This window comes from Sus scrofa, chromosome 5 (genome assembly GCF_000003025.6).
Source record: "Sus scrofa isolate TJ Tabasco breed Duroc chromosome 5, Sscrofa11.1, whole genome shotgun sequence".
NCBI classification, from domain to species: domain Eukaryota; kingdom Metazoa; phylum Chordata; class Mammalia; order Artiodactyla; family Suidae; genus Sus; species Sus scrofa.
Genome location: NC_010447.5, coordinates 18,245,120 through 18,255,045, shown reverse-complemented (window position 1 = coordinate 18,255,045; position 9,926 = coordinate 18,245,120).

The following is a 9,926-nucleotide window of genomic DNA, read 5'->3' as shown; positions in this document are numbered from 1 at the left end:
CTTTCCTGCCTTGACTTCGCCTTGCCTGGGACCATCTCCTCTGCCTTCTCTTTCCTTCTCCAAATCCTGCCCGTTCTTCAAGGACCAGTTAGACCACTCCTCCAGGAAGCCTTCCTGCATGACTCCAGACTCTATTAAGCTCTTTTGAATACCAGGATTAATAACATTTGCCACGTGGTTTAGAGCTTGATGATGTACTTAACCCCACTGCTGCTGTTTTGTGGGATTTCCCAACCAAATGCTAACTCCTTTGAAGAATAAAACAGCAACAACAAGAAAGCAGCTGCTGTTTATTAACATTTATTACGAGCATGCTACTGGGATCATTTATCTTTATACTTCATCTAATTTCACCTGTCCAACAACCCTATGGGGAGGTGCATAATATTATTATTGCCATTTTATAGTTGAGGAAGCTGTGTTATAGGATAATTTTCTTTTTCTTTTTTTCTTTTTTTTTCTTTATTTTTTTTTTTTGGTCTTTTTGCTTTTTCTAGGGCTGCTCCTGCGGCATATGGAGATTCCCAGGCTAGGGGTCAAATCGGAGCTGTAGCCGCTGGCCTATACCAGAGCCACAGCAACGCAGGATCCGAGCCGAGTCTGCAACCTACACCACAGCTCATGGCAACTCTGGATCCTCAACCCACTGAGCAAGGCCAGGGACCGAACCCGCAGCCTCATGGTTCCTGGTCGGATTCGTTAACCACTGCGCCATGATGGGAACTCCCAGGATAATTTTCAAAAAAAGTAAAATAACAACTCTCATACAAACCTGAAGTGAACAGACATCAAAGATTTTATTTAACTCATGAATCAAGGTGAAAACCTGCAATTTGTTAAAACTAACTGAAAGGAGAATCAGGAAGAGCAGACGTTTATAGCCAAACAGGAATGCTGAAATGAAGGTGCTAATAGCTTCAAAACTGGTTAATACCTGTAGGTACTAAAATGTACTATTTGGAATCTTTTCTAATAGGCAGAAGTCAATTTTATCTGACTGTTTATCTCAACATTCATTTGCATTTCTACAGCCCCAAATAGTTTGCTTTACTATCAGTTTTTCCAACTTGTAGAGCTATAAATGAGTCTAGTTAAAAATAATCAAAGGGGGAGTTCCCATTGTGGCTCAGTGGGTTAAGAACTCAACTGATATCCATGAGGATGTGGTCCCATCCCTGGCCTCCCTCAGTGGGTTAAGGATCTGGTGTTGCCACAAGCTGCAGTATAGGTCACAGATGCAGCTCAGATCCACTGTTGCTGTGGCTCTGGTGTAAGGCCGGCAGCTGCAGCTCTGATTCGATCCCTAGCCTGGGAACTTCCAGATGCCCAGGTGCAGCCCTAAAAAGCAAAACGAAACAAAGATAACCAAAAAACAATCAAAGTTATACTGAACACATTATCTTCTTGTATATCTGAAAATAAGAAGTTGAAATCAGGTTCCCATTGTGGCATATCAGAAATGAATCCGACTAGGAACCATGAGGTTGTGGGTTCGAGCCCTGGCCTTGCTCAGTGGGTTAAGGATCTTGTGTTGCCATGATCTGTGGTATAGGTCACAGATTTTGCTCAGATCCCGCATTGCTATGGCTGTGGTATAGGCCGGAAGCCTAAAGGTCAGACCTAAGTGTCCACTAAGACCCCTTAGCCTGGGAACCTCTGTATGTCACCTGTGCGGCCCTAAAAAAAAAAAAAGAGAGAGAGATGTTGAAATCCTATCGAGAGTCTTTAAAATACACTATTTTTATAAAGTTAAAAAAAAGAAATCAAAGGTGTAGACCCCTACAGTATCAAATAACACTGGAAACTCCCTGGGTAAAGCCCAGCATTCCACTGAAAGGCACCCAGTACTCTTTTGCTCTTTTTAGACTTTGACATTTTTTTTTTTTTTTTGGTCTGCCCCTCGGCACATGGAGTTCCTGGGCCAGGGATCAGATCTGAGCCATAGCTGTGACCTAAGTCGCCAGATCCTTAACCCACTGTGCCAGCCCATGGATCAAACCTTCCTCTCAGGGCTCCCAAGATGCTACTGATCCTGATGTGCCGCAGTGGGAACCCCCACAATTTTTTACATACACTGGGTCTTAGAGTTCTTTTGTACCTCAGTATCGAGCACAACACCCAGGGAATGCTGGGTGTTTAACAGGTGCAGGCTGGCTGGTTGATGAGAATAATTGAATGATGGATTATAAAGCTTGTGGTAGATTGAACACCATGACCAAAATTTTTATCTTTCCTTTACCAAAAGGTAGAGTCTATTTCCTACTCCTTGAATCTGGAATTGCCTTGTGACTTGCTTTGGCCAACAAAGTTCAATGCATGACTTTTGTCTTTTTTTGTAGGGCCGCACCCGTGGCATAGGGAGGTTCCCAGGCTACGAGTCAAATCAGAGCTGTAGCCACTGGCCTACACCACAGCCACAGCAACACAGGATCCGAGCTGAGTCTGCAACCTATACTACAGTTCATGGCAATGCCAGATCCTTAACCCACTGAATGAGGCCAGGACTTGAACCTGTGTCCTCATGGATGCTAGTCAGAGTCGTTTCCGCTAAGCCACGACGGGACCTCCCCAATGTGTGACCTTTGGAGCCTAGACTTCTGGACACCTCTCAGCTTCCACTTTCCCTGTCTTGGGAGCTGCATTACCAAGTAAGAAACCCAGGTTATTGTGCGGGAGAGCCACATGGAGGCACCCTGGTTGACAGCCCCAGCTTATTGTCCTATTTGTGACTGCGGTCATCTTGGACCATCCCGGTACAGGTGCCTGCAGCCACATGAGCAACTCTGGGTAAGACCAGCAGAAGAACTATCCAGATGAGCCCAGCTAAAGTCACATTGTCGTGAGCTAATAAACGGTTGTTGTTTTAAGCCTCTAAGTCTTGGGGTGTTTTGTCATGCACCGATGACTAAACTGACGCAGAGGTGTTTGTGCAGTCATAGAACGTCAGCCAGGGTGACAAGTGCTTATTCTTTGGGGATATAAGCTACTCCCTGTGATTGACTTTCTTGGCTCAGCCATCCTGCGCCCCCGCTGACTAGGATTCCAGTGCTGCTCATCGAAGGATGTGTCACTACGTGGGTATGTGGTTTGGCTCCATATCTCCCAGATGTCCATGGAGATGCTTTGACAGGTGCATTGTCTGGACTGGGCTGGTGACTCATTGAAGCAGCAGGGATCCACCCTCTTCAAAAGAAGATACCGAGAACAAACGGCACTCTTCTAGAACTTTACACCTAACAAGGACTCATGCGTCCACATTAAAGTACAAAGTTAAACTTGTCATCAGTATCTGCCTCCTCCCTTCCTCCTGTATGTCACGTGACACCTTTACTTTTCCCAATATCTTTCCGTTTAGCTCGTTTCAGTCCCAATATAGCCCAGTGAATGGAAGGACAGATGAGAAAATGAAGAGATCCTGGCACCATGCAATAGCTAATCCCGGGCTGGATCCCAGGCCTCCTGCTCTCGTGCCCAAAGGCCCAGTGCTGGGTACCGCCCTCAGCTGGTTCCATATGCAGCCCTGTCTCTCTGAGGGCCCCTAATCCAGGCTGTACATCCAGGGCGTACAAGTGAACTCAGGATGATGTCGGGGTGGTAGTGTGGTGTCAAGGAAAAGCCCTATTCAGTTCTGGGAGCTCCGTCGGCTGGGTGATATCAGGCAGTCACGCAACCTTGCTCAGTCTCAGTTTCCTCATTTGTAAAATGGGATTTAAATTATATCTACCTTGGAATTCCCTTGTGGCGCATTAAGGATCCAGCATTGTCACTGCAGCAGCTTGGGTTGCGGCTGTGGCTAGGGTTTGACCCTTGACCCGGGAACTTCCACATGAATGTGGCCATGCAAAAAATTATATCTACCTATAATTAAAAGACTTGTAGGAGTTCCCATTGTGGCGCAGTGGTTAACGAATCTGATTGGGAACCATGAGATTGTGGGTTCGATCCCTGGCCTTGCTCAGTGGGTTAAGGATCTGGCATTGCCGTGAGCTGTGGTGTAGGTCACAGAGGCGGCTTAGATCCGGCGTTGCTGTGGCCAGCGGCTACAACTCTGATTGGACCCCTAGCCTGAGAACCTCCATATGCCAAGGGAGTGGCCATAGAAAAGGCAAAAAGACAAAAAACAAACAAACAAAAAGCTTGTAAGTAGTGGTTACATTTGGGGTGAGGTATGGGGCTGGGCATTTAAGATAAGAAGACTTACTTTTTTTTGTTGTATTCACTACTTAGTTTTATTTTTTATTTTTTGGCTGCACCCTTGGCATGTGGAAGTTCCTGGGCCAGGGATCAAACCTGAGCCACAGCAGTGACAATGCCAGATCCTTAACCACTAGGCCAACAGGGAACTCCTGTTTTATATTTTAGATGCCACATATAAGTGATAACATACAGTATTTGTCTTTCTCTGCCTGACTTATTTCGCTTAGCATAATGCCCTCCAAGTCCGCCCATGCTGATGCAAATTGCAAAGTTTCATTCTTTTTTATGGCTGAGTGGTATTCCATTGTATACAGGTATCACTTCTTATTTATTTATTTATTTATTTATTTGTTTGTTTATTTAGTCTTTTTGCCATTTCTTGGGCCGCTTCTGCGGCATATGGAGGTTCCCAGGCCAGGGGTACAATCAGAGCTGTAGCCACTGGCCTACGCCAGAGCCACGGCAACGCGGGATCCGAGCCACGTCTGCGACCTGCATCACAGCTCACAGCAACGCCGGATCCTTAACCCACTGAGCAAGGCCAGGGATCGAACCTGCAACCTCATGGTTCCTAGTTGGATTCGTTAACCACTGCGCCACAGCGGGAACTCCCGACTTCTTCTTATTCTTCTGTTGATGGATATCTTAACTAAGCGGGAACTCCCTACTTCTTCTTATTCGTTCTTCTGTTGGTGGATATCTTAGCTACTGGAAATAGTGCTGTTATGAACATTGGGGTGCACGTATCTTTTTTTAATTTTTATTTTTATTTATTTTTATTTTTCTTTGCACTTATCTTTTTGAATTAGTGTTTTAATTTTCTTTTGACTGTGTTCACAGGAATGGAGTTGCTGGGTCATGTGACAAGACATGCTTTTCATTGTATCTTTTTTTGTGTGTCTTTTTAGGGCCACACCTGCAGCATGTGGAAGTTCCCAAGCTAGGGGTCGAATTGGAGCTGCACATTACCACCGAGCTACAGCAGGAATTCCCCATTGTATCTTTTATACTATTTGAATTTGTAAGTGATGATTTATTTTATGTAATAAATCAGTAGTAACATATTATGTCTGTGAGGCTGTGTGAGGGTGTCTTTGTTTTATGGTTTTTTTGTTTTGTTTTGTTTTGGGTTTTTTTGCCTGTTTTTTTTAGAGCCGCACTCATGGCACATGGAGGTTCCCAGGCTAGGGATCTAATTGGAGCTATAGCTGTTCGTCTATGCCGCAGCCACAGCAACACCAGATCCGAGCCGTGTGTGCGACCTATGCCACAGCTCATGGCAATGCCTGGATCCTTAACCCACTGAGTGAGGCCAGGGATTGAACCAGCAACCTCATGGTTCCTAGTCGGATTCATTTTCACTGTGCTACAACGGGAACTCCTGAAGGTGTCTTTGGAAGGGAGAAGTCTTTGAATCAGTGGACTGAGTCAAGATCATTCTCACCATTTTAGGTGAGCACCATCCAATCTGCCGAAGGCCTGAATAGAAATAAAGAGGTACAGAGGAGTTCCCGTTGTGGCTCACCAGGTTAAGAACCCGACTAGTATCCATGAGGATGTGGGTTCCATCCCTCAGTGGGTTAAGGATCTGGTGCTGCCAAAAGCTGTGGCTTGTATCATAGATGCAGCTCGGATCCGGCGTGGCTGTGGTTGTGGCGTAGGCTTCCGCCGTAGTTCTGCCTCGACTCCTGGCCTGGGAACTTCCATATGCTGCAGGTGCAGCTGTAAAAAAAAAAAAAAAAAAAAAAAAAAGTAAGAAAGAAAGGAAGGAAGGAAGAATTAGAGTAAGTCAAGGGCTGTTTCTTTATAATCACTGTGTATGGACATTTCTATTTCTCACCTGCTGTTTAAGCCCCAGAAGACGTATGATCACAAAGGCTAGCTGGGCAAGGGCTTGAACAATTCTGAACTGTTAGAAACTTCTTTCAGAATAAACGGTGTTGTGGAACACACTGGGTATTCAGCATACGGAGTAGTAAGTTTCTTGTACGCTAAGTAACGCAAGTGTATTAATTTGAAGCTTACACGTGTATGATCAATACTCGACCGTCATCCCAGCATGTGTTTATCGTTGAGACCCACAAAGATTTTCTTAGGGACTATTTCATCATTGACCTTGGAGATGATAAAAACAGACTTTCGGTTTTATGGTTGTTGCCAAATTCTCTCTTGACAGCGTGTCCCCCGTTGCCTAAATCTGGGTGGACTACTCCCACAGCCCGGCCCTCCTTACAAATCCTTGTTAAAGGTCAAATGGGATAACATCTTCCCAGGTGTCCAGTTCAAAGTCAAATGCCGCAAATACACAGAGCAACCCTGCGCCACTGTGGAGGGTGCGCCCCGCCTGGGAGGCGTTCACTGTCAGCTTTCCTTCCTGAGACATGTCCGTGGGATGGGCTGACAGCCTGTGACACCCACAATGAATCCACAATTAAAACGTAGGTCTGGGAGTTCCCGTCGTGGCTCAGCAGTTAACAAACCCAACTAGCATCCATGAGAATGCAAGTTTTGCCCCTGGTCTCGCTCTGTGAGTTAAGCATCCAGCGTTCCGTGAGCTGTGGTATAGGTCGCAGACACAGCTCAAATTCCAAATTGCTGTGGCTGTGGTGTAGGTTCCGGCTGTAGCTCTGATTCAATCCCTAGCCCGGGAACCTCCATAGTCCGCCAGTGTGGCCCCGAAAAAACAAAAGACAAAAAAACCAAAACAAACTTAGATCTGGGCTGACTCCACTTTGCCATGGAAAAATATCACCTTACTTTTTTTTTTGTCTCTTTTTTTTAGGGCCCCACCCGCAGCATATGGACGTTCCCAGGCTAGGGGTCAAATTGGAGCTGCAGGTGCAGCCGACACCACCGCCACAGCAAAGTGGGATCTACACTTGTCTTCGATCTACACCACAGCTCACTGCAACGCCAGATCCTTAACCCACTGAGCAAGGCGTGATGGAACCTGTGTTCTCATGGTCAGGTTCATTACCACTGAGCCACGGTGGGAACTCCCATCACCTCACTTTTAAGCAAATTCATAGATGGATACTGATTTATGTCCATAAGAAAAATAAGAAATGGAAGCTCCGGAGAAGTGGAGAGCCAAAGCAGGAGGGATTTAGGTGAGAAGTGAGTCTACTGGCCCCTGTGCTCCCGGGAGGAGAGAAGGAAGGGAACCGTAGCAACAGCAAATGTGCCTCTGCCTGAGGCACAAAGGTGTGGGCAGGGGTCTTCACAGTTTTAACGGGATAAGCATGTACCCACAGGAACATTTACAATGCAAAATTATATCTTAGGGAGTTCTTGGGTGGCTCAGCGGATTAAAGATCTGATGTTACTGCAGTGGCTTGGGTTGCTGCTGGGAGAGGTTGCGATCCCTGGTCTGGGGACTTCCACATGCCCTGGGCGCAGCCAAAAAAAATGACCAGAGGGATGTTTGTTGCAATTCAGCTTATGATAGCAGAAAACTAAAAGTAATGTAAATATCCCCCAATAGGGGAATTGTTAAATATATTATGCTATATCCATTCATCAAGGGGATGCTATTCAATACTTAAAAATAATATCATTAGAATCTATATAAATGAATATTTATTGTTAAAGAAAGAAATTCCCATGATATGTGTGATGTGTAAAGAAGAAATAATGAAATGGTGGATACGGTCCAATCTCACTTTTGTGAATTGTTCTTTCTGTGGCTCAGTGGGTTAAGAAACTGACTAGTATCCATGAGGATGCGGGGTTTGATCCCTGGCCTTGCTCAGTGGGTTAAGGATCTGGCGTTGCTGTGAGAGGTGGTGTAGGTCGCAGATGTACCTTGGATCCTGCGTTGCTGTGGCTGTGGCTTGTTGTAGGCCAGCAGCTGCAGCTCCCATTGGACCCCTAGCCTGGGAACCTCCATATGCCGCAGGTGCGGCCCTAAAAAGCAAAAAAAAAAAAAAACAAGAAAAAGAAAAATCGATATTCATTTTTTCTTTTTCCTTTTAAGGCCACACCTGCAACATATGAAAGTTCCCAGGCTAGGGGTTGAATCAAAGCTGCCGCTGCTGGCCTACACCTCAGCCACAGCAACACTAGATCCGAACCACATCTTCAACCTATGCTGCAGCTTTTGGCAACTTTGGATCCTCAACCCAAGTGTGAGGCCAGGGATTGAACCCGCATTCTTATGGACACTATGTTGGGTCCTTAACCTGATGTGCCACATCGGGAACTCATTAAAATTTTATTTTTATTTTCAGCCACAGCCTGCATTGGCTTGATGTGGGATCTCAGTTCACAGATCAAGGACTGAACTTGGGCCACAGCGGTGAAAGTGCCGGGTCCTAAACACTAGACCATCAGGGAACTCCCCAGTGTTTAATTTTTGCTCATCTGTGTCTTCTAATTTCCTACAATGAATGCATCTTGCTTTGGTAATAAGGAAAAGCCACATTTATTTTTCAAAGCATGGTCAGAGTCAGGTGGGCAGACATCAAGGATTGGGTTAATAGGTTAATAGGACTGAACTGGAAGAGAATCCAGTTGGAGGACCAATGACTTTCCATCAAGGGTGAAGGAGAGTGAGAAATGTACCCAGAAAGAAGGGCAGGTGGGGGCAGGACCAGGAAACCTGGGATAGTTTGGGCACAAGGGACATGTCAGAGTTTTGGGCCCCACACCTACCATTCATATTGCTGGTTCCTTGACTGCTGGATCATGGAACTCTGTCCACACCTCTAGCATGGCCCTCTAGAATGAAATTCAAGCGTACATGCACTCTGGAGGTCACTTTGTTTGCTGAAGTCATTTGCACTCCAAGGGGCCAAGATTCTTTGAACTCTGCCCAATGGGAAGGTTGAAAAGAAGTTGAAGGTGAATGCTGGTGGAGAAGCTATTTGCACCTTCAGCCAGATGGTGGTGCTATAAGGCAGAGAATCAGAGCGCAGCACGGTGGCCCTGGATTAGCCTGGAACCGTGGTCTCCCACTAGATGGCCACCAGGGGGCAGAGGTAGATTAAGAGACGTGCTGCTTCCAGAGGGCTTGCTGGAGTCACGGGTGTGCAATGCCCGCAGAAGCTGTTCAATAAAAACGGATCACTGTGACAATGAAATACTGGGAACAAAACACAGCAACACAACAGGTGCAGATCTTGAAACTAAATGCACAAAGGCAGCTGAAAGTCCCTGTCCAACCACGGCTCTCAGCCCTCCCCTGCTCCCACGTACACCTCCTTGCTGTGAGCCTCGTCCCCCTCCCCCCACATTGCCTTCCCTCCGTCTGTCCTCTCTTCCTTCCCCATATTTATCGAGTGCCTACTGGGTACCAGAGCATTTAGCCAGAGCCTGGGGAGGAAGCCAGAGCCTGAGAGATCCCTTGAGGATGAGGTAGGAGGGAGTTAAGGGAGGGGTAACATGTGCGCCTAAGAGTGGGTGTGTGGGGGAGTTCCCTTTGTGGCTCAGCAGGTTAAAAACTTGACTAGTATCCATGAGGATGCCAGTTCAATCCCTGGCCTTGCTCAGTGGGTTCAGGATCCAGTGTTGCTGTGAGCTGTGGCCACGTTCACAGATGCCGCTTGGATCTGGCGTTGCTGTGGCTGTGTCTGTTGGGCGGTGGATGCAGCTCCAATTTGACCCCTAGCCTGGGAACGTCCATGGACCACAGGTACAGCACTAAAAAGAAAAAAAAAGAGAGAGAGAGAGAGTGTGTGTGTGTGTGTGTGTGTGTGTGTGTGACTTTCACACTGTGGCACAGTGAGTTA